Below are 24,799 nucleotides of genomic sequence, written 5' to 3'. Positions count from 1 at the left end.
AAGGAAGATATGGAGTACTTGCATGTTATGGTTGTTTGGTCAAACACAACAAAATAAGTTTAATTAACCACCAAAAGCTTTGTTGCCAAACCGCAAGCGAGAAGAGTTTTTTTACTTGGCCCTATTGCTGTTGTTCAAGCCATGGCGCGCAGAATCAGAATTGTTTACACACTGTGACTTATGAAGACTCATTTAACACTGTGAAAGAGACCATTCAGGGCTCAGTGTTTACAACCGACCTGCAAATGTTGAAAGATGAGGTTGAACAGGAAGAAATCATTGCTGCTGAGATAGCCAAGGAGAGTTCACTAAGCAGCCAACGTTCTGAACCAGCGAGTTAAGATTCTGCTGGAGAACCCATTATTCAAAATGAAGCAGCTATAGCTATGAATGGGGTGGAGACTGCAATGTAGGAAGCAAGAGAGGAATCTGTGGATATCAAACAACTGAACAATGAGCAAAAATAAATTTACAACTAAGTTAAAGATAAAATAGAGAATGTATTTCTCCACTGCAAGAAACGATGTGAAAACTCTTCGTTTAAACCGATACTACTATACATCAGTGGTCAAGCTAGCAATGGAAATCGCTTTCTAATAAAAGTCGCACCGGTTATCTACAGAAGACTATAGAATAAAATTTGCCATGTGTTGTAAAAGCACTAACAGGATTAGATGCACATAACATTAAAGGAATTAATTTACCTCAACTACTAATTCTACATGACAATAAACTGGAATACCAGAATCTGGTAAAGCTTGCCAGGAAGTAGCAATACTATTGAAGAAACTGTACAAGCCCCTGTCACCACCACAACATCACCTATAGTGACGTTGTGGTGGCAATAGGGGCTGCGCCTTATATACAAGGCACCGTTAAGCCACTTAATGCGGCTTAACGCTGCCTGGTACATATGGCCCCCTTTCATGCTATGTTAGCGTAAAAGGGGTGGGCAGTGGGTGTTGCGGTGGGTGTTCCACCGCAAAATCCATTCACTTTGATGCTGCCCCCTATGTACAAGGGTGACATACATAGGAGGCAGCCCCAAATTAAGACTAGGATAAAAAATGGTCTTAAGATGGCGAAACAAGGATAAATGCATTAATCACATTTTTTTTTGCAATCAAATAAATGCATGAAGAGTACATAAAATCATCAAAGTGTAAAGTGTAGTATACATCATATGAAACAATGGTTCATCTTTAGTAACTGTGAAAAAAGATGGTATCAGGTTCATAAAACAGCTATAGAATTGATTTAAAAAGTCGTAAAACCGTATACATAAAACAGCTTGCCCCGCTGGTGGGTGGTAATACAAGTTCTAATAGTGTACCCAATGTGGATTAAAGTGCATTGTTCAGATTTTTAGAACAGCCAGAAGAAAGTTGGCAAGCATAAAACATATGTAAGGAGTCCCCAATAATCGAAAAGTTTCAAGGGCTTGTTTGTGCGATCAAATACTGAATTTTATCAACAGTGGAATTTTAAATGTTTTCTGCTCTGCCGTGTAGAATGAACAAAAGAATAAAAGATGTGAAATGGATTGGGGGAAAGACTGTCACAAGAGCAGAAAGATAGCTGGTTTATTGAAAATACTTGTGCCAGATAAGCGGCCATTAATGGAATATAGTTCAGTCTAAATCTAGTCAATACAAAGCGGTGGCTGGTGTACGTAACAAATGAAATATAGGATAAATAACCACTGCTTAGAGCAGGTGATGCAAAGTATGTGGTCACTGTGATTTTATTCAGATTTTCTTGCCACCTGTGTGAGTTGCATTTGTTATAAAAAAAGCTCTTTTAGACACGTTTTAGGGAAGAATATGCACTCAGTCGTGAATTGAACAAATGCTCCAGATCTAATTCTGTGAGGGACTGTTTCGTGTAAGCTAACCAGCTAATTCAAGAAGCGTGGTCCAAGTTTAGGAGGTCCCTTAATACTAGATGGTTCAGAGGGAGCAATTCCCTTTTCCAGATTGAAAGCCAGGCTAGAAGGGGAGCAATTTTCAGGTTTTCAGAAATGAACGGGAAATATAATTCTTTGTGAATTATAATGCTTGGGCACAATGTAGGGGTGGCTAATAATCTCTTTAGAAATGTGTCTTCTATTGCCTGAAGGGAGGTAATGTCTGCAAATCCCCACACGGCTACACCATATGACAATATAGATCTTGTTTTTGCAAGATAAATGTCTTACATTTCTTTTACTGGTTTGTTCCCTATTTTTGCTGCAAAGTTCCAGATGCCAGCTATGCTTTTGAACATCAGGGACATAGTAGACCATTTTAATTTATCGTGGAAAAAAATTCCCAGATACATAAAAGTGTCCACTCTATCCAGTCTTCTGAGATTAATATGAACGCCCATTACTTTCTGTTTCTTGGCCCTGCCCACGGCCGTCGCATCCGTTTTTGTTTAATTAACATGTAGTCCTAGGTCTGCCATATATGTGGAGTATGTCTCGATCAAAAGCTGTAAGGCCATTGGTGTCTGGCTATAAGGACTGCGACATCTGCGTAAAGCATGACAGGTAGGGGATTTGAGCCTACCACTGGGACGTCCTTGCATTTTCCAATCAGGGCTTCTAAAAGTTTAATTGTATAAAGCAAGAAGAGAAAAGGGGCAAGAACACAACCATCTTACCCCTTTCTGAATCCTGAAAGATTTTGTACACTACCCTTTTTTCCCACAAAGGACTACTGCCTCTGCGTGTCTGTACAGGTATCTGAAGAATGAGATTATGGGTGGGTACACGGCCAGAGACTCCATGATAGACCACAGTTTATTGTGGCTCATGCAGTCAAAGGCCACGGACAGATCCATAAATGCCAGAAAAAGCTACCCCTGTTTGGGAACTGAATATTTTGCAGCAATTAGGGCAAGGTTGAGGCACTGGTCTCTTGTGCCTCTCCCCTTTCTGAAGCCATACTGGGCTTTAGCAAGGATTTTGTTTTCTTCTGCCCACTCATCCCGCCTGTTTAGCAGCAGTCTGCCCATTAACTTTGCTGTACTTTCCAGAAATAAAATTGGGCTGCACCACTCCCCTTCTTTGAGTTTCGGAGTTTGACAGACTGTCTCTAAGACGGCAGAGGGCCAACTTTCGCTTTGGCATTAAATACAGTTGTGAGGATGGATACCCTATCTGGCCTGGGAGCCTTCAATGCTGGATATTGATTTAATGCAAGTTCTATTTCACCTATAGAGAACTCCAGTGCTAGTGGGGTCCTCAAATGTTGCTCTGGTGGCTCTGGGATAGTGGCTGGTTGTTCCTGAAATATTTTTGGGGGGAAATGATGGATGTATGACATTACAACGCATGCTTTTACCACGCATGCCTTTACAACGCGGTTTTTACAACGCATGCCTTTACAGCGCATAGTGCTTTGGGGCGCTGGATAGTGAATTGTTTAATTTACTATTCCAACTCCAGTCCCCGTGGATAGTAGGGAAGGTGTTGGATAGTAAATTAAACCTATTCCCTATCCTAGAGCGCCCCCCAGCGCAATGCGTTGTAATGGTTTGCGTTGTAGACGTTGCGTCGTAAAGGCACTGCGTGGTAAAAGTTGCGTTGTAAAGGATGTTTCCCATTAATTATTTTCTGGAAAGATTTGCTGTCCTTGGCTATGGATGCTGCTCTAAAATTATCCCAGGCTTCCTTGGTGATCTCCCCTTTTCTTTCCCATACATACATTATGATCTGTATAGTTGCAAATGTGGGAGTTAAAGTCCATACCCATATGATAGATGGCCGTCTGATGTAATTAGATAGTAGGTCCTCCAATATATGCCCCAGCTCTGCTGCTACCTCTGCTATGTTTAAAAAGTTATTATTATAAAAATGTATTATTACTAAATCAGGACTTTTCCGTCCCCTGGCTACAATATTATGGAAATAGATTAAGCTATTGACAAACACTATTTTGTCTAATGAAAGGGTATTGGAAATTAATTATTTCTCCTCGTTTTTGCTTTTTCCATGTGTGCTGCCTTGTGCAGCACACATGGAAAAAGCAAAATGCCATTGTTTGTTGATGTACAGGAAGGTGTCCCTTCCTGTACATAAACAACATTTAAAAAAAATCAATTTTGTCACTTTCAAGTGTGTTGCATGAAGCAGCATGCATGAAAGTGACAGAATAACATCTTCCAACACATAAACAATCCTACCCTGCACGCAGACACCCTTGCACTCTGGTGCAAGAGTGCCTGAGTTGGCGCTAAGTTGATAAACCTAGCGCCATCACAGGTGGATAAGCAAGGCTGCATCACATTCTTGTAAACATGGTGAAGCCTTGAGTTTCAGAAGTGGAAGAGAGAGGTGTTGAGCTAGTAGGGCTAACTCCTCTCTCCCCCACTTCCTTGTACATATCCCCCTGAAGCTTTTAATTATTGATGGGGTCAGCATGGTATCCATCTTAATTCTTGCTTTCATACACTTAAGAACGTAGCAGATGATTTTAAGAATAAACTAGATGTGGAAGAAAACATTTAGTTGTATTCAGTGACCTACTGCAACTCACCTCCACAAAAGGACAACCTGTTTTCAAAACCCTTGTGCATAATGAAACAAGAAATTCTCTGGAGAGTATTGGCATGGTAAATATTTGATTACAAATTTGAATGCCAGCAACTAGTTAAAAATATGTGTCAAACAAATGATGTGGATTATGCAGATATACTGAAGGACATTAGAATAGGAGTTCTAACAAAAGAGGGGAACACGCTGGAAAGTCGACTTATGGATAAAGTATTTCCATTTAATATTACAGAAGCTGTACTAATGCACAATTTCATTGAAGAACAGAAGTGTATAATTTGTTTAATGCCAAGACTTAAAGAGTGCTCCAAGTTTAATGAACAATTACTACAACTGGAGAACGAAGATATTTTTGAAGGTACATCTATTGATAAAATGGGACATCAGGGAGTCACAATGCTACTCAGATAAACTACAAGCAAAATTGGATGATTTGGAGAAGTCTATATCAAAAACTGCAGGATTAGAAAAGATTTTACGTGTCAGCAAAGACTGCTGAGTAATTGTGCACTGTAATTTAAATGTAGAGGAAGGTTTAGGAAATGGTGCAATAGGTAAAGTAATTGATATTATTAATTTCCCAATCGAGATGAGGTTGAATACTTGGTTTTAAAATTTGATCAGATAGATGGCATGAAGCTGATTGGCCATTGTGCTGTACGAGTTTTGGTAGTGAAAGACGTATATGTGCGGCGCCAGGAGTACCCCCTGTCTCTAGCATATGCTGCTACTGTCCATAAATCACAAGGTTTAAGTATAGATACAGCTTTTGTTGATATAGAAAGTGTTCTATTTAAAGAAGGAATGTCATATGTAGCCTTGTCACAAGTTAGATCATTGTCTGGTTTCTTTTTGATTGATTTTGATGAAAAGAAGGTTAGTGCTGATGCAAGCTGTTTAAGAGAGTGCAATCGATTAAGAAGTGTATGCGCTCCTCATGTAGGCCAATACCCTGTTTATGAGAAATGGATAATCTGTAAAACATGGAAGCTTACAAAAGGCTTACAAGAGATCCTCCTTCAAAGCTCGCCTGGACAACAACGCACACGACAGCAAAGAGCTTTTCAGCATAGTGAAGGAACTTTCAGACCCCAGCGCCAACACCAACGACATCCCACCCTCGCTAGATCTTTGCGACTCTCTGGCCACCTTCTTCCATTGCAAGATCACTGACATCCACGACTGCTTCAACACCCCGTCCGCCCTGACCACGGCAGACCTTGTCCCCCATGAACACCACCTGCACCAACCACCTGACCTCCTGTGCCCATGTCAACGACGATGAGACACGCAAGGTTATGAACTCCATCCACTCAGGATCACCGTCAGACCCCTTCCCACAACACGTGTTCAACAAAGCAGACACAACCATCGCACCCCAACTACGGAAGATCATCAACACCTCCTTCGAGACAGCGACATTCCTAGAAAGCTGGAAGCACACAGAAATCAACGCCCTCCTCAAGAAGCCCAAGGCTGACCCCAAGGGCCTCAAGAACTTCCAGCCCATCTCCCTGCTCCCTTTTCTGGCGAAGGTCATCGGGTAAATCGCCAACATACAACTAGCCCGCCACCTAGAGGACAACAACATCTTAGACCCATCCCAGTCCGGATTCAGACGAAACCACAGCATCGAGCCAGCCCTCATCGCCGCCATAGACGACATCAGGTGCCAACTAGACAATGGCGAAACATCAGCCCTCATCCTCCTAGACCTGTCAGCCGCCTTCAACATGGTCTGCCACCGCACACTAAGAACACGCCTCCAAGAAGCCGGAATCCAGGACAAGGCCATGGAATGGACCACGTCCTTCGTCTCCGGCAGAACCCAGAGAGTCCGCCTCCCGCCCTTCCAATCCAAAGCCACCGACATCATCTGCGGTGTACCCCATGGCTCATCTCTCAGCTCGACCCTGTTCAAAGTCTACATGGCCCCCCTCACACAAGTGGCCCGCCAGCATGAACTGAACATAATCTCCTATGCCGACGACACCCAGCTCATCCTCTCCCTCACCAAGGACCTGCACACCCCCAAAACCAACCTCCACAAGGGAATGAAGGCTGTCCCCAAATGGATGAGGAGCAGCCATCTGAAACTGAACTCGGACAAGACGGAGGTCATCATCCTCAACCTTACCCCTTCTGCCTGGGATGACTCCTGGTGGCCGACCACACTGGGAACAGCACCAACACCCACAGACCACGCACGTAATCTAGGATTCATCCTCGATTCCTCTCTCTCCATGTTGAAACAGGTCAATGCCATCTCCTCCTCCTGCTATAACACCCTCTGCATGCTCCGTAGGATCTACAAGTGGATCCCAACCGAAACCAGAAGAACGGTGACCCAAGCCCTAGTCAGCAGCAGGTTGATCTACGGCAATGCACCCTACATGGGAATTCCGGCCAAGCACCTACAATGACTACAGCGCATCCAAAACTCCTCCGCCCGCCTGATCCTCAACACCCCACGTCGCAGCCACATCACCCCCCACCTGAGAAACCTGCACTGGCTCCCCGTCATCAAGAGGATCACCTTCAAGCTCCTCACCCACGCACACAAAGCTCTCCACAACACCGGACCAGCCTACCTGAGCAGCATACTCAGCTTCTACACCCCCACCCGCCAGCTCCGCTCCGCCAGCCTTGTGCTCGCCGCCGTCCCCTGCATCCAACGAACGACCTACGGTGGCAGATCCTTCTCCTTCCTCGCCACCAAGACCTGGAACACCCTCCCGACCGAGCTGCGGCAGACCCAAGACCTGCTCACCTTCAGACGACTCCTCAAGACCTGGCTCTTCGAGCAGTAGCAGCACCCCTTCCCCAGCGCCTTGAGACCCTCATGGGTAAGTAGTGCGCTCTACAAATGTTTTTGATTGATTGATTGATTGATTGATTGTGCAGATGCTGAGGAAAAGAAAAGACAAAAGTAAAAGCTGGTAAGAAGAGAGAACTGGAAAATGACAGAAATATTGTAGGTTACCAGTTGGAAAACAGTTCAGGTGTCAACTGCTATGCAAATGTAGTTCTCAATTTGGTGTTTAATTTACCACATCTAGTAAACCAATTCATCAAAAACAAATAAGAGTATGTTCTGCACAAATATCAGGTACTCAAGCATTTAATGAGTGACAGGACTGTGACACCTTCTGCTTTAGGTACTCAACACTTTTAAGATATTTCTAGTGGATCAGTAATGTTTACTCTCAACAGTCAACACGACCCACAAGTATTCATCATGGTGATATTTGGTGTTTTAAAAGTAGAAGGTGTAAATATTGATGATTTATTTGGACTAAGTTACACATAGAACCATCACTGTGAAGATTGTGATTATTCATCTATCACTCAAACAATTCTGAGCATTTTCTCTATTTAACATTAACAGATTCCAAAACTGTGCCTTCTGAGAAATTGTTGAAGAATGCTAACCAAAATATGACCTGTCCAAAGTATAGATCAGATATTTTCTCTACGATATTGCTAACAAGAAGTAGAAAATACCGTATAGTAATGCTACAATGATGCAGAGCAGTTGGTTCCAAATTGGAATTCATATTACAGACTTCAAAGTTGTCGAAATAAATATTTCAGGAAGAACTTAAACTCTTTCAGCTATAATCTTTCACAAAGGAATTAATACAACGTCTGGACACTACACTGTAGTTTTTAAAGAGTGAAACTAGATGGACAGAATGTAATTAATGTAATGACAACAACCTAAGATTCAAACCAAGACTTCCTTTAAAATTACCAAACGTTTATCTTCTCTTTCTTCAACCTAAGTTCTAATGAGGAGTTCTTGATTTAAAAGTGGTGTGTGGTGCTTCTTCTACGTGTTTCATCAGTCTTTTAGACATTTTACGGCCTATTGGGTGTAATGTCTGAATAGTGTTTCAAATGTCAGCAGATGTTTTATCTTCCACAAAGGAGTAAATATCACATCTAAATACTGCACTGTAATTGAAGTGGGAAACTGAAGGGACATCATCAAATTATAGCAACTTTAGGTTAAAAGCAAAAACTGTCTTTGTAACTAAGAAATGGCCCCTTTTGTTTAATCAACCAACTTTCTATGTATTATTTGTGTATTAAAACTACACTATGGAATGTTCTCTAAATGGATCACCAATACTTAAATATCATTCGACCAACCAAGAGTTAACTTTTCACAAGGATCTCTAAAAGGTAACAGTTCTTTGTATTTATTTGTAATACTTTACCAGATATAATAAATGTAGAAATATTTTTAACTTAGGTTTGTGTATGTTGCTGAAGAAATTGTAGAAAAAAGCAATCACTTAAAGAATTGTAGTGAGTGCAATTTGTAGCATCACTCAATCATTGTGCTGCAATGTAGATTTATGTTTTTTACAATACATTGATTGTTTTTTTCCCGCTGTTCGAAGATGATGCCTCATACAGACCCCTGTTTATAGTGAAGTATAAAAAGAGTGATAATTATATTTTAACTACATTGTAATACAATGTTACATTACAAGTTATACATGTTGGTGTAATTCTATAATAATGAAAATCAAATACTAATATACCTTTATTTTTCCATACCAGGTGCTGTTGAATGTCATTAGATGTCTCACAACATTTTTCTTCCTACAAACATTTTGCTTATACATAACCATTGAAAGTGTTTTTAAACATAAACTACTCTTGTGTTAATTTCCTAATAGTTTGTTTTCAGTATTCAATAATAAAAGATACTATCATATCGACTCACTCGCCCATACAGTCACTCCTACAGCATACTCACTCCCCATACAACTAGTCACACACTCTCCTATTTACTCATACAGCCACTCACACACCCATTCAGGTACCCATACAACTACTAACACTCCACTCAGTTACCCATATACCTAGTCACACACTCTGCCACTAACTCATACAGCCACCTACATTAGCATTCATTGACCTATACACCCACTCACAGTAGTGGTCAGTCACACAAACAGCCACTCACACAGCCTATCACTGATCCATACATCCACTGATACTACCACACACTCACCCATACAGTGACTTGTACACACACTCTCTCACATATACAGCCACTCACACTTCCTTCCACTCACTCATATAGCCAGTGGTACTAGCAGTCACTCACCCATACGGCTACTCAAAAGACACTCTTGAATAGAGCCACTTACACACTCACACAGCTAATTACATACCCATTCACCTGCCCACATAACCACTGACATTACCACTAATTCACATATACAGCAAGTTACACAGTCACTCACTTACCCATACAGTCAATGACACACCCACTCATTCAGCTGTACAGCCTCTCAATCATACAGCATCTCACACACCCATTCACTCACCCATACAGCTGCTGATATATGCAATAACTCACCCATACACAGACCCTCCAGCATTTCACGATTCATGAAAACATCACGAAATCAGCTGAGTAGTGCAATGGCTGCAATATTTACTATTTTGGCAGCAAAAAAGGTCTCCTCGCAGGCATTAAAAAATTGTGGCATCTTATTGGCTGTACGCAAACACGTTTCTATGTATTTCTGTATAGCATTATAGGGAGGGAAGCTAAGAGATATGGGGGAGATTTAAAGGGACATGAGAAAATCAGACAAAAAAGGCAGAGTGGGGAGAAGGGGGTCCACAAACACCAGTGGAGAAAGGATGGGAAGAGTAGTGAGAAGCTGCAGGAAGCGGGGGAGAATGAAAGGTGAAAGTTACCATCTATTGCTGTTTTAATTTAAAATATTGTTTCTTTTGTCCTCTTGATAATGCTGTTGTTGTGATGTAGTGTAATCAGGTAGCGCCACTTGCTGAATAGCTGCTAGAAATACAATGAAATGAATGCATGTTCATCATCTTCTCTCTGCTTCCTCCATCCACACTGCGACAAGCAGAGTCAATGCAACTAGGTTGTGCGTGTGGCAAACCCGCTCCTCAATTAGCAGTCAGATTATATTTTTAGGCACGTCACTTTAGCATTCGCTTAAGTGACCTTTGAAATCCCAGGCCCCCTCTCATCCGCTACTCCCTTTCTGGAGGTAGAGGGGCCAGTGAGGAGAGGTACTGGAGAGGAGAAGTATGAATGGAGGTATTGGAGAGGAGAGCTGGAGAGGAGAGGGTAGCTGTGAAGACAGGTCCTGGTGTGAGAGGACCAGTAAGTAGGGAGGAAGAGAGATGCAATAAAAGGGTCTGAGGAGGAAAGAGATATGCTGCTCCTACAGGAGAGGTGAGCTAGTGAGGGGGGCAGCTGGGGAACTGAGGTGATGCGAAGGTGATGACAGAGGAGGGAGTGAAGGTAGTGCCCTGGGTGATGAAGGAGACCGGGCAGGGAGAAGGTCTGGCAGGTGGATGAGGCTACTAAAGGGAAAGGTTTTCAAGAGAGGCTTACTACTGCTGGGCGTAAGAGGTACAGATACAGTCAGGCCTTTTTAGTCATTGACTGCAGTATTTAGGTTTCGAACTGATAGTATTAAGATGACATCTTTGCCCATAGAGTGTTAAAATGTAAAATGACAAAACTACTGTCACAAAATGTCCCACATTACGCAACATATTTTGCTTTTTTATCAATAATTTAGACAATGCACCTGCTTAATTTATTCCTACCAATCAAATCATTCCAGTACCCTTGCATAAAATGGACGCTCTACCTTTGTCAACTTTTGAAGTTAATACACAAAGTGAGCCTGAAAGTACCTAAGAACTATATTAAATTGTATTTTGGTAACGTAATGAAGTTGTGCAGGAAATGTAAGGCTTACTCAGAGCTGTCCATTCTCTTTTGCCTCCTGGGGGCATTTTCCAAGTACAAAACGGTTTCGAACCTTTAAACAGTAAGCTATCAAGCCAGGCTATTCATTTATTATAAGACTATCAAATGATGTAGAACAGTTTCTACTGTGTTGTTAACAACACCTTCAGGTATATTTTTCGAAAGAGAAAGTTGTGTATTCAGCTAGACCAAATAAAATCTAATAAAATATCAAACCTCTCCTAGAGTTCGCCAATAATGTTCTCACATCATATTGGACATGCAATGCCTGTGGAGGTTATCAACAAGAATGTTAACTTGGTTCATGTTACAGTCTTACAGATATAGAGCAAAATTGATTGTGAACATGTGCTAGAGCATCCCAGGGAGAAATAGAGCCCCCTCTCAGGAGGTTAGGATTGAAGCTGTGCTTCCATAGAGCTGATGAACTTCCAACATGCCTATTTCAAAGTGGAATACTCTGCTAAAACTGTTTCCATTGTGTTTAGGCTGAAAATTAATGATTATGAGTAAAGGAAAGTGCTGTAAAAATTATGCTAAATTTCCATATTTGTACCGCAAAATTTCCATATTTGTGCCTCTAAATTTGCTAATCCATGCCGCAATATCCTGTGGCGTCTGCATACAGCTACTTACACAGCCATTCACTCACCTATACATTCACTACCACAAACACTCCCATATGGCCACTCAAACAGCCACTTACTTGCCCATAAAGCCACTCATGCACTCAGTCCCTCTCCCATGCATCACTCATGCATTCAGTCAATCACCCATATACCATGTGTATACTCATTCATTCACTCACACATACACCACAAATGCACTCATTCATATACCTACTCATGCATTCACTCACTCACCCATACATCACTCCTGCACTCAGTCACCGAGTCATACACCACTCATGCGCTCACTGATGCACTCGTTTTGCAACCCATATAACCAGTCTTTCTTACATATTCACATATATACAGTTTCGCTTATTTTTCACCATGAAAGGCGGTTCTGAAAAGAAATCTATTTTGTTTTTCATTTTTTTACCATTTATAATTTTTTCAGAAATCAGGGTAAAAAAATTGTAACTTGAAACAGAACAGTGCAAACATTGAGGAAAACTATAACAAAAATTAACAGGTGTGTTTGCTGGCTATGTCCAAACTAATATCCACACAGTGTTCTCCGACTGGCCTTACACTCCAGACAGTATGTTCCCACTCACCTCAACTGTGGGGAGATTTCTGACTGCCTCCTCTCCAGTTCTGCTGCTACTCTCGCTTCAAGGTGCTGTAGATCTCGATGACTGCTCACCTTTTTTCTACTTTTATACAGTTTTAAGTTGTGATCTGTGGTAAGTTTTTAAATGGTAGAGCTTGGACGTTGTACCACTTGAGCACTTATTTGCTAAGCCCAGTGACAAGGATTTGTTGCACAGCGTGTACTTCACAAATTTAGCAATGCTTCTGCTTAGCAGATGGAATGGTATAAAGTCTCCTATGCCACACTCTGTCTGTTCACTTCTTCAGACTCTTCAACTGCAGCTGGCACCTCCTGCACCTCAGCTTCATCAGGAAGTTGTTTCAAATTTTCTCCTCTCCCTTATACCATTTTATATTGAAGAAAAATGCCAAACAAACTATCAAATGAACTCCTTCCTTGTAAGTAAAACCAGAGCTTCAAAAGTGTATCAAATAATAAGAGGAACATAAAAGAAGGAAGAAACAGGTGGGAACTTCCTTTGAAGTTTAATGAAAAGTGTCTCCTCCAATCACCTCTCTTTGTTTCCTTGTCACATGATGTGCGCATTTACCAACGTCATTGTGACTTCGGGCGTCGTCGCAAAAACAGAAAATATAATTTATGGTCTATGGATCAGTGTATAGGTGTGTCACTGTTTTTATTAGTCCGCATATAGGAATGTCTGGGGTTGTGTGGGAGTGTATGTGTGAGATGTTGTAAAGGTGTAATTGGGTGTGTGACTGGTTCTGTGGATGATGTCATCAGTGATGTCATTTGAGATGTCATCAGTGATATCGTTTCAGATGTCATCAGTAATGTCATGAGTGATGTCACTGACCATGTCATGAATGATGAAATATATCATGTCAGACAGGAAGAGGAAGTTGGGAATGAAATATATCAGGTCTTAAGCAGTGCATTGAGGGGCGTAAGTTATAGGTAGCTTAGCTAACTATAGTTGCTGAATTTCTATTGTTTTCTACCAGTGTAATGTGAGCCTAACTATAACATCCCTGTTACCTTTGTTTTTTTCTGGGACTTTGTAAGTTGTTTTTAATTCTATTTACTTACCATAACGTCACTGTAAACTTTGTTTCTGTGAAATTCTAAGTTTTTTAAAATTCTATTTCCTCACTATATTGTCCATGTAACCTTTGTTTCTTCAGTGAAGTGCTATGGTTTTTTAATGCAATATCCTAACTAGTGAGAAAAGGGGTGGGGCCTTCCACAAGCTCTCACCAGTCCCACTGTTTGGAAATTATTGGAGGTAACAGGAGGGGGTTGCTTGTTCTCCAAGGACCCTCAGCATCTAAGGAAACTTCATCCCCCAACCAGTAGTGCGCCAGCAGGCGTGTTTGCAGAGTGATGGAGAAAGGGGTCCAGGCCTCTGACAACTCCCCCTAGGGCCAGTGTTTAAAAAGTTTTTTATTTTTTTTATTTTTGTAATGGGGAGAGGGGTTGCATTGCCCCCCCTCCCCAGACCGATTTCGGCCCTGGGCACCCAATACCCAAATATCTGGTCTGTTTCTTATAAAATATAGATTTTTAAGGCCCCATTCCCCGGCTGATTTTTGCCTTGTGGACTTCTTCCCCCAGGTCCTGGGCATTACACTATGGAGACCCCATACTACTTGGGACCCCATCCTGGGCCGGTTTCAGCCCCTAGGCACCGCATTCCCTGTGTTGGAGACTGCTGGGGAGCCTCAAGGCTCTTGCAGTCCCTGCGGGTCCCTGCCTCCTGTCTGAACTGGCATTGCTGTGACAGACAGGAGCCTGCTGAAATACAATAAGCCATCTGTCAGTTTTTATCTGTTTCCCTGCATGCATATTTGCATGCAGAGAAACAGATGAAAACTCCACTTTCTGCGACACAGAGCTGTTGACAGCTGTAGCTTGAAAAATTGGAGTTATGTTTGTTTTTGCTTGGAAGGAGGTGTCAGCTGCCTCTCAAGGGTTGGTACCTTCGGAGGTAGCAGGAGCCAGCACTTGGGGATGGCATTCCCAAGTGTAATCCATGGCACCCCCCTCTGACATAGAAGTTAGCCCAAGGGAAGTGGTGGTCCCGAGGACCGGGGTGCCATGACAGACCCCTACATCAATGTATTTCAGCCCCGGGGAAGTGGTGGTCCCCAGGGCTCTATGGGGGCCACATGCTTGCTCCTTATTTTTGATAAATTGTACAAGGGATTTGGCAGTCCTAGTGGCTGAAGGGGCCATGTGGGCCCCTAACATTTATTTTATAACGAGTATTTATTTCATAAGTAGCTCCATGGAGGTGGTGGTCCCAGGTGCTGCAGGGGACGCCGTACTGCCCACCCACATTAAAGTTTTGCCTCGAGGAGGTGGCAGTTCCCAGGACTGCATGGGGGCCTCATGGGGCCCCACACTTCTTAATCAACATTAGACCCGGGGAGATGGCAGTCACTGGGGCTGCAAGGGGGCCTCTCGTGCCTAACGCATTAATTACAAAAATGTTCTCCTTTAAGGTGGCAGTCCCCGGTGTGCAGGGGGTACATGTGGGCACCCTTTCCGTCCATAAAAAAGAATGCCCTGGGGGGATGGCGGTCCCTGGGATTTGATAAGCCCTGCAAGGCGAGCCCCGTGTGCCCACTCCTTATTTTAAGGTATGTCCCCGGGACCTGGCCCACCCGTGGTTAATTAAAAACAAGGGTGGGAGCCAGAGCTTGTTTTTTATTTTATTTTTACTGTGAATATCATGATTTTGCAGTAGCATTTTTTAATGCTTTTCTGGCTTGTTGGTGTTCCTCTGGGACTCCAGAACCAACTTTATGGGGTCACGGTATTCCTACCCTGCCTCATTCTCGTTTTCTAAAACAATTTTTACGGGGACTCATTGAAGCCGAGTCCCGAGATGGCTGCCAACACTTCCTGATTGAATCAGCGCTCTGAATTTCCCTGCATAAGCTCATTATTTTTCGTGAAGTGATCAAGGCCACATAAATCACTAGCTGTATTTTTGTTTTAACTCTCAACAACTACTGAATAGATTTATACCAAATAACAAAAAGATCAATCTGAATCCAAAAGCTAGCTTCCTGCCAGATTTGGTGTAATTCCGTCTAGCAGTTCAGAGGTCATATAGGAATTAACATGGGAAACACACTTTTTTTACACCCCTCCCCCCTTTTTGTCACTCCCCCACTTGATGGATCACCCCGAAACTTTCCATGCGCAACTAAAATCCCTGACGCTCTTTTATTGCAACATTTTGTGAAGATTAGTAAAATGGCTCTAAAGATATAGGCAAGTCAAAACACGCTTTTCCTATGGAAGCATGTTCCTAACTATAACTACCTACTGGCGACTGCCAGTAGGTTATATATAGATATATATATGCTTGGATGCTGAGGGTACTTGGGGGCCAACAATGTCTCCTGTTACCATCCCACAAAGCTGTATTACTAAGAGCTGTGGAAGGCCACGCCCTCTTTTAGTACCGCTCTGCAAGCTTGCCTCCTGGCCCACTACTTGTTGGGAATGAAGACCTCTTGGCTGCAGAGGGTCCTTGGGGCCAACAACACCTTCTGATACATATATATAAATATATATTCCCTGCTCTCATTTTTGTGGACTGGCACTTAATTTTACTGACAGATATTGATCCAGAGAGAGAAAAACAAAAAAGGAAAAATAAGTAAGAAGAGAATGACAGAGACACAGTGACAAAGGACAGCAGGGAAAAAATAGAGCATGCAAGAGTGGGATAAAGAAACGGGGAGTGTCTTTTGAGAGGCATGAGTTTGGAACAAGACTGTGAAGCCTTGCATAGACAACCTGACATTCAATAACACCAACTGCAGGTTTGTATGGAATGCTTTCGGCCCAAGGGCTTATTTGCTTACAAATTAAAAACTAACTGCTCCCATAAAACAAAGCAACTTATATTAAAAAATGTATCCATCTGCATATATAAACTGTACTTGAATTACATGCCTCTTTATACTTTACTGTTAGACCTGGCACCATTGGCATGGGTCTCCCTTCCATTTTTGCTGTTGCCTCATGTGTTTTTGCTGGTGTTAGATGCTTTGGGCACTGTGCCATTGCTGTCCAATGCCACAGTGCGAGTGCTTCCTACTGTAAATTGATGTATTGATTAGTGGTTCCCTTATTGGATATTTGGTTTACTTGTCAGACCCTTGTGCAGTGCACTGAGTGTGCCCAGGGCGTGTAAATCCAAATGCTACTAGTGGGCTTGCAGCACTGGTTGTGCCACCCACATAAGCGGCCTTGTAAAATGTGTCTAAGGTCTGTCATTGAAGTGCCTGCGTGCAGTCTAGTATTGACATGCTGACTGGGCAAGTGCACCCACTTGACAGTCCCTAAACCTTCCCTTTTCTTCATATTAGTCACCCTTATGGTAGGCCCAAGGGGCAGGATGCATTGTAAGTATAAGGTAGGACAAGCCCTGGTGTGTGTGGCACGTCCTAATAGTGAATTACAGCCATTTTCGTTCTTCACTATTGCAAGGCTACCTGTTCTCCATAGGCCAGAATGGGCTGCTGGATTGTTACATGTTTATAATCCTAGCAGACTCAGAGAACATGGTAGAAATTCGAGTTTAGTATGCCTGGACTCAGAATAATAAAATACATCTTTTAGTAAAGTTTATTTTAATATTCTGCGTTTGCAAATACCACTTTTAGAAACTAGGTATTTGCTTGCCTAACCATTTGAGCCTGCCTCTGGGAGGTTGTGTATTCCTTGTCTGGGTTAGTGTGTGACAGGACTGGGGAATTCCAGGAGACAGGCCGGTGCTGCCCGGTGGTGAATAGGGAGATCTGCATCTAGATGGGAGGGAGGAGTTGCACCTGGGACCTAAATAGGGCTTGGCCTTCCCTCTACAATGCCGGCTCCACCCCCTGTGGTGTGTCTGATGTCTCTGCCCTGCACACTGAAAGAAGAGAAGGAAGATTGCCAACAAAGTGCTCCAGGACTGTACTTGCCTTCCACAATGCTGGCTCCACCTCCTGTGGGGCGTCTGATGTGCCTGCCCTGTGCTGTGAAAGGAAAGGCGAAGTCTGGTAAACAGAGTGCTTCAGAACTGGCTTGAACTGCCCACAGGCCCCTCTCTTCTCAGAGAACAAAGGATTTAGGGGTATAAGTATTGGGACCCTGATCCCATGAAATTAGATCACTTCTGGACTTACAAGACGAACCTCTGCTAAGGAGAAGGAACCTGAGGAGAGACTATTCTCAAGCTGAAGTGCTGCTTGGGGAATTGGCCTGCAGTGGTTGCCTTACTGCCAAAGGGAAGAGAAAGAAATGTGTGGACTTTTCTTTCAACTTGTGCAAAGATCTCCAAGGGCTTGGAAGAGAGCTTGCCCCCTGACTGAAGTCCCAGGACCAGTGGACTTCACCAGCCTCTGTGAATTGCTGCTGGAAACAAGTGGCTACAGAGGCAGGGAGCTGTGACCGACTCTCACGACCGGCCCGGTGTCCTGTAGGCACAGCATCAAGCATCATCCGTCTCGAACAACGCAAGCTCTGCGCTCACCGACTCTGTCAACGAGCCGTAGCCTGCACCCCGATTGGAAGGACACCGCGACGTGCAACGCCTCGCTACACTGAATCAAACTGGTCTGACCGACGCGGTCACTGCTGCTGACCGCACCGGAGTTGGGCACCACCTCGCATGCTTCGCGGCGCACCGCCCGACTCGCACTGCTGTCCGGACTGACAGACGCCAGCTCCCGAACTCCGGCTCTGTCGCCGCACCGTAAAGCTGAAAGCACCGCAATGAGCAACGTCCGCCTCGAACAACGCAAGCTCTGAGCTCACCGACTCCGTCTCGATGCCGTCAACGAGCCGTAGCCTGCACCGCAACCGGAAGAGCTAATTTAACCTTTTAGACAGTGAAGCTGCACACTACCCACTCACTCCTTTCACAGATAATTTGCTGTTGTTTCGAAAACAAAATAGTTTGTCACCTAGTGCCATTGGCGTGATTGAAACATGGTGCTCTACGTGTGGAAGAACCCTTCACTGTAGTCAAGAGAGTTAATCATTTCAATTCAGATAAGGTTGTATACAGCAGAGTGGAGATAGCAGCGACCAAATCTTTAAAAAAGAAAGAGAAATTATGTGAGAGAATAAGAAAGAGAAAGGGAGAAAAGGATATTAAAACGTGGGAGAGACACACACAACAGGGAAGCCAGAGGTGCAACCAGTCAAAAATAACGGGGGGGCTAGAAAAGATTTGGGGTGGGGGCTTTAGTTGCAGCAAAAAGAAGAGTGGAGCTGCAGGGGCTGTAAGCGGGCGGGATTATCAAAGCCTCATTAACAAGCAAAATGTCTTTAAAAGACGTGTCAGGTACTCGGGTGCGAGTGTGTGTGGGCCCAGGAAGCTATGTCATCCTTGCTGAAGCCCCGTTAGCCCAATGTTTTTTTTGCGCCTGCTGCATACTACATATTCTCTCCTTTGACAGATAACTTGTCGTTGTTTCAGAAACAAGCTTGTTTGCTCACCATGTGCTATTGCCGTTGTCCATGTTACATAATCCATCCTGAAGCTGTACATCTAAAAGATATTAAAAGAAAGATGTTATGATTGGTAATTCTTGCTACATTAATTTGGAGTTAGATAATATCGCGCTTTTATAGACGTTTGATTGTCGGATTTCTATTAACTGTTTGCATTGTGAATATATTTCGGACATTTCAGCGATTATAAAAACGTTACTGCAATTGGGGAAAAAAATTAAACATATAAATTAATACATTATGCAGCAGTGCGTTCGTCTAAAATACTAAGTTGCATTTTTGTATGTAGTCAGCTACAACCCTTTGACTCCTTGCGATGCATACTCAAGTCTCACTGCTCACCTTTTTGTGGAAAAGACACCTTCTTCATGAGGTAGTTCCGACCTCCAGCAAAGAAGTCTCATATATGGTGCCGAGTCTTGATATCTCTATGGCTAACGATATATTCGTGCTCCCATCATCATCATCGCAGGTGCTTCACCCGCTCAGTGCTTCGGGCACCACTAACTCAGTGACCAAAGAGGCCAGCCATGTGGTAGTGGGCCCCTTGTTTGGTGCTTTAGGAACAACTCTAAAATGGCGTAGAACACGTGCGCCCCGTCTTTATGCATAGGGTCACGTGTGTAGTGACGGATGTGCTGGATTGGTGTGGGTGTATACCAGCGATGAGAGAGTGTGTGTCGATCTGACAACTAGACCTGCAACTAAGAAATCACTACTATGGAAATCTGGGCTTTGTACTGTTGTTGTGTTTTTCTGGTAAGGTAAGCACAGTAGGCTGTACTAACGTATTCAGTCTCGATTAATTTACCACCTCCCCCAGGGGCTTTTAAATGTTGGAAGAGGGGTCAATAGTTGTGTTGACTTTTCTTCTTTAGTGTGCAGTGCTATATTGTTTTATAAAATGTATAAGTCTTCAAACTATCTTTACTCTTACGATGTACGTGCGATGTTTCCGTAATTGATTTTAAAAGTAATATAAGCTTTTTTACAGTTTAAAAAAACTATTTTTATGATTATCCTAGATAATGTTTTCTCTTAATATGTACATTAAATACATAAATATATGTTTTTGAATAATTAGAATCTTACGTGGAGTACGTGTATGGGGCGCCGTATATGACGTCACGCGGGATCTTTTTTATTAAAAAGACGCAGGGTACGCGCTTTGGGTGAAAAAGAAAAAAAAATTGTGAAGCCCGCTTTTTGTTAATTAGCCTCCGGGGGGGTCAAATCTCTGGGGCTATTTGTTTTTCATAATGTGGAGCCTAGAGGGTCTCCCCTGCGCAGGGATCGCTACCCCCCGGATGTTTAAGTATATGTATGCGGAGGGACTCATGGCCCCCCGGAGTTCCGGGGACCGCTTTCTCCACTCAATTCCCTCCCCCTCCCCCACCTCCGGGGCCTCTTTTTATTTAAAAAAAAACTGTGCAAAGGTGTTGCAAATGTGGTATTTTGGTTTCGTTTCTGTCTTGTAGAGGATCCAAGGGAAATATAACGGTTTTTTGTAGAGCCACTACCTTTCTGCCTGTTTTCATAGTAACAGTTCATGGATCACTTGCGTGAGTCGAGAGGTTAGAAGTTCACCACAATATGTTGGTAATTGAAATACTTACTGTGCTGGAAATGTATATATTTTTTTTTCATAGGAACCGTTAGTCGTAGAAGAAGTTTGTGGAAAAGTTTTATTAAGGATTCCTTCCTGTTCGGGGAGTATTAGGGTAATGTTCTCCAAGCGGGACTTTACGAAGTTTAATGTTCATTGGCTGTAAAGTATTAAAAGTAGAAGGTTTGGCAGTCATTCCTTGCTCGTCTTTGGAGAACATGGACATTTCATTAGCTAAAGTGTTCCGACACAAGTTTGCTCCTTATTGGGTGGGAACGGTTCATTGTTGTCAGTGATATTGTGATGCATTTTCCAAAGGATTATGGGGAAAGAAAGTAGTAGATGGTAAGTTAGGAAAACTATTAACTGTGTATAGTGCCCATAAGGTGGTGGAGAGGAATTATGAGGTAAACAATTTTTTATATATGTTTCAAGGGCCATTTATATAATTGCCGTGTGGTATATAACTCACGCCGGAAAAATGACAGTGTTATGTGCTGTTTTCTTTTATCAAGTTTTTAGGTGACATACTTCTTAGTACTACTATTTACTTATAATGTGGTGTTTACTTTCATGATCGGGAGGTGTGGTTGCGCGGCAAAAAATTCAGTCAGGTTTAAAACTGTTTTTATTAAGCAAATACAAATAAACTTTCTTCAGAAACTGTTGCAGTATATATGAAAGGGGTGACAATTAAAAATGGAATTTAATATAATATCAGTTAAGCGTGCCTATATAGTTCATTTTTGTGCTACAGTTTGTAAAAGTGTATCCCCACATTCTTGTTAAGGTAGGAGGGCATCAGTTACTTTCAGATAAAGTAGAATAGAAGTGCTACAACAAATACTCCCGCACTACATTATCTCAGATCAAGAGAACAAGTAAAATAGTAAAATCTAAATTGTTTCAAATTACATGGAAATGCATGCATTATTATTTTTAAAATATGTATTCTGTACAATTTAGAAACATGCTGTCGTAGTGTTTATAAGTTGCAGACTGTTCCGCTAATAAATCACATACTCACCAAAGAATATGTAGAATGTTACTTTTATAATATATAGTACACATCCTATATATTCTTTAGGGAGAAGGTGAATAGGAATCGCAAATAAGAATAGAAATTAGAAAATAACATTCAGAAATGTAGGATTTATTAAATATTTAAAGTAAGAAAGTATGCATGATAGCTATATTTTAATATGTATAAAAATATCTGATCAAGTTTTTATAAATATTTGATAATTATATTACAGATGGCGCTGAAAAATCTCCCATTCCTCTTCTGTAGCAATAGGAAAATCTAATATAATATAACGATTGAGACCATTGTTAGAGTAAAAAGAAAAGGAAAATAAAGTTATGTATTTAACAGAACATCCATAATGAAATAGTTTTGAGCGGTAATTATTTACTGAACTTCTTTTCCCTGGGAGGTGAAAAAATTCGATCTTCCTGGTGACGGGTCATAAACTCCTCTGAGATCATGACGGTGAGAATAATAATATGTATATATTGTCAAAGCATATGATCACAAGGTGAAAATAGACAGAAAGCTGCAAGTCGGTAACGTTGCTTACTTATAGTTACTCTTTGTGACGACGGATCGTGAACTCCTCTAAGATCATCAAGACTGTTAATGTTGAGGGAGGAGCCTAGCGACGAACGAAGATGGCCGCGTAGGCTCTCGGCTCCGCTGACCCCCTCCCGTTGCTCAAATATCCTGTCGATAATTCTGCTCTCCTGCTCCATCCCCGGGTGGCTTACTTGATGCTGATCTCGGCGGTGTGTCCCCGGTCACTTTCCGACCCGGATTGGCGAAGTTGTACCGTGCGGACGTTCCTGGCCTGACGCCGTTGGCGAGCCGGGTCCGCGAGTGCTGGCCTTATCGGACTGTGGCGTAGCAACAGCGGTTTGGGGATCCGGACGCGGTCTGGACCGTGGCTGTGGAAGATATCCTGTCCCGGAATTGGTGGTTCGTCTGAGGCTCCCTACGTATTGCGGAGGTGCATTACTCCTGGCAGCGGCTGTGAGGTGGGGGGCCCCCTTCCCGGCTACTGCCCGTCCCGCCGGATCGGGACCCCCGCCTGAGAGGCCCCCACATTGCTCTACGCTGCACCTCCAGTTCCCGCCCGCCCTGCATGAGCTTGGATCCCCGGGTGCGACCGGCCCCGCGGTGGACACGCAGATGCTTGGAGCTGCCCCGATGGAGGCGGTGCGGGATGGGGACGGTTTGTCTTTGGGAGCCGTGATGGCCGCCATTAGAGACCTACACTCCTACATGGCTTCTTTGTTCCACACAACGATCGCAGATACCGTCGCCACGGGCCGATTATGTGCGGGCCCTGGTCTGTCTGATCCCCCTGGATTTGCCGCTTATTCTGCGCTACGCCTGGACCTAAGTGATTCGGGCCCGCTTTGTGTGGTAGCCTTGCCACCGTCACCCCGACCGCTTGGGGAAGCCGACCCTATTGTTCCAAGACCCCACCCGCCATCATTGCTGTTTATGGTTGAGTTCGCAATCCTGTCCTCGTCTGGAATTGTTGCTTTGAGGACCCAACGGTCTTGTTCGATACCCTTGGATTATCTGCCTAGTGTCTCGTTGGGGACTTTGTTGGTTATGGTCCTTTATTTGGTGGAGGCGAGTGCTATGGCGGCTCTTGGCTGTGGAGACCCAACGGATCGAGCCGGACCCGCTGCGTGGATTCATGGACGTTATGGGACTTTGTATTGTCCTAAGGGGGTGCTGGTACAGGCTACGGACATTTGTGTGCTGGTTCGTAGGGGTCAGGGGTGAGTTTGTTGACTATGTTGGACTCCTGGAACGTGTGGTGAGCTAGATATCCGTCGTTTCTGTTGTCGAGTGGTGAAGCGGGGTCAAGCGTCTTCTCCGGGTGCTGTTGACTTTTGATTTGTCTGCATACCAGTTGGTTTTGTGCCCGGGGATGTTGGTTGTGGTTGGGAGGTCGTGGGGCCGAGGGCTTGTATGTTTCTCCTCCTCCCCCGCTGTTAGTTTCTTTTTGCTTTCTTTCTTTCTTTTTGTTGGTTTTCTCCTTTTTTTTCTTTTTCTTTTGTGTTTTATTCCCCCTTTTTTGGTCTCTTTTGTCTATATTTCGGGTTCATACTGGGCGACAGGCACACTGCTAGGGGGGGGGGCCGTAGTCACATGCAGTGGTGCAGGGTGGGGGGATGATGTTTTGTATTGTCTTATGTTTCTATGGCCTTCTTTATTCTTCGTGGTTTTGGTTGTTTTCCCTTTTTCCTTTGTTATTCCCTTTTTGTATTCTCCCTTCTTCTTGTATATTTAGATCGGGCCGGGGATCGGGTGGTGTTCCTTTCTGGGTGGGTTCCGCACTCTGTGCCTATGGGGTTTGCGCTGTTTCTGGGATTTTGTATGCATAGCGCTGATAACAATACGTACCCATTGAATGCTCGCATATCCTGTTTCTTCTCCCGATTATGTTTTCAATGGGTGTTTTTCCTCCTTCGTGGCTTGTTCCCGATACAATTTGCTTCATTGTATGACGCCGTATCCTCTTTTCCTGCTATAAAAAGTGCCCTTTTAAGTCCTGCTGGATAGTGGCTACGTTTGCACATACATCCTGAAGGTGTTTGTCGATTGGGTGGGCACGGTCTTGCGGGGACTGTAGTGTATCGTTTGTGTATACTGTTTGCAATGTTTTACGCACGACTCCCATTGTTGTGGTTCCTTGGGTTGATTTTCTGTCGTATGGCCCGCCTTGTCGATTGTCTGAACTGAATGTACGATTTCTCTCTAATCTCATAAAATGAAACCTGCATGATTCTTTTTCTGTCTGCTGTTAATACATTGTAGCGCTATTGTTTTTCGCTTTCCGCTTTTTGCGTTGACCTGTAATGTTTCTGTATGTCATGGCGGCCGGCCCGTAGTGGTTGTAGGCAGACGCTGTGTACTGTCCATAAGCTGAATAAAGGTTTAAAAAAAAAAAAAAAAAAAAGACTGTTAATGTTATAATATACATTTTAACAGTATGTGATCTCTAGGGGAAAACACAATAATAAGTGGAAGATGGTGACATTGATTGTAAATGTTTAGGGTTTGCGTCGACGGGTCACCAACACCTCTCGAACGAAGTACAGTATCAATATTATA

At 43.2% G+C, this 24,799-nt stretch overlaps 1 protein-coding gene across 13 annotated transcripts in view; it reads right to left on the bottom strand.

Annotated features, from left to right (window-relative positions):
- LOC144768755 (general transcription factor II-I repeat domain-containing protein 2-like) overlaps positions 1-24,799 on the bottom strand; it is a 428,006-nt gene that overhangs the window by 76,160 nt on the left and 327,047 nt on the right. For 5 of the 13 annotated variants that reach the window (XM_078652655.1, XM_078652660.1, XM_078652661.1 and 2 more), the window contains one exon: positions 7,308-7,444. The exons of the other annotated variants lie outside the window; for them this stretch is intronic. The gene's annotated coding sequence lies outside the window, so the exon portion shown is untranslated. The remainder of the gene's footprint in view (positions 1-7,307; positions 7,445-24,799) is intronic. 13 annotated transcript variants of the gene reach the window in all.

This window comes from Lissotriton helveticus, chromosome 7 (genome assembly GCF_964261635.1).
Source record: "Lissotriton helveticus chromosome 7, aLisHel1.1, whole genome shotgun sequence".
NCBI lineage: Eukaryota > Metazoa > Chordata > Amphibia > Caudata > Salamandridae > Lissotriton > Lissotriton helveticus.
Note: the sequence above shows the minus strand (reverse complement) of the source record. Positions and strands in the feature narration are given on the sequence as shown.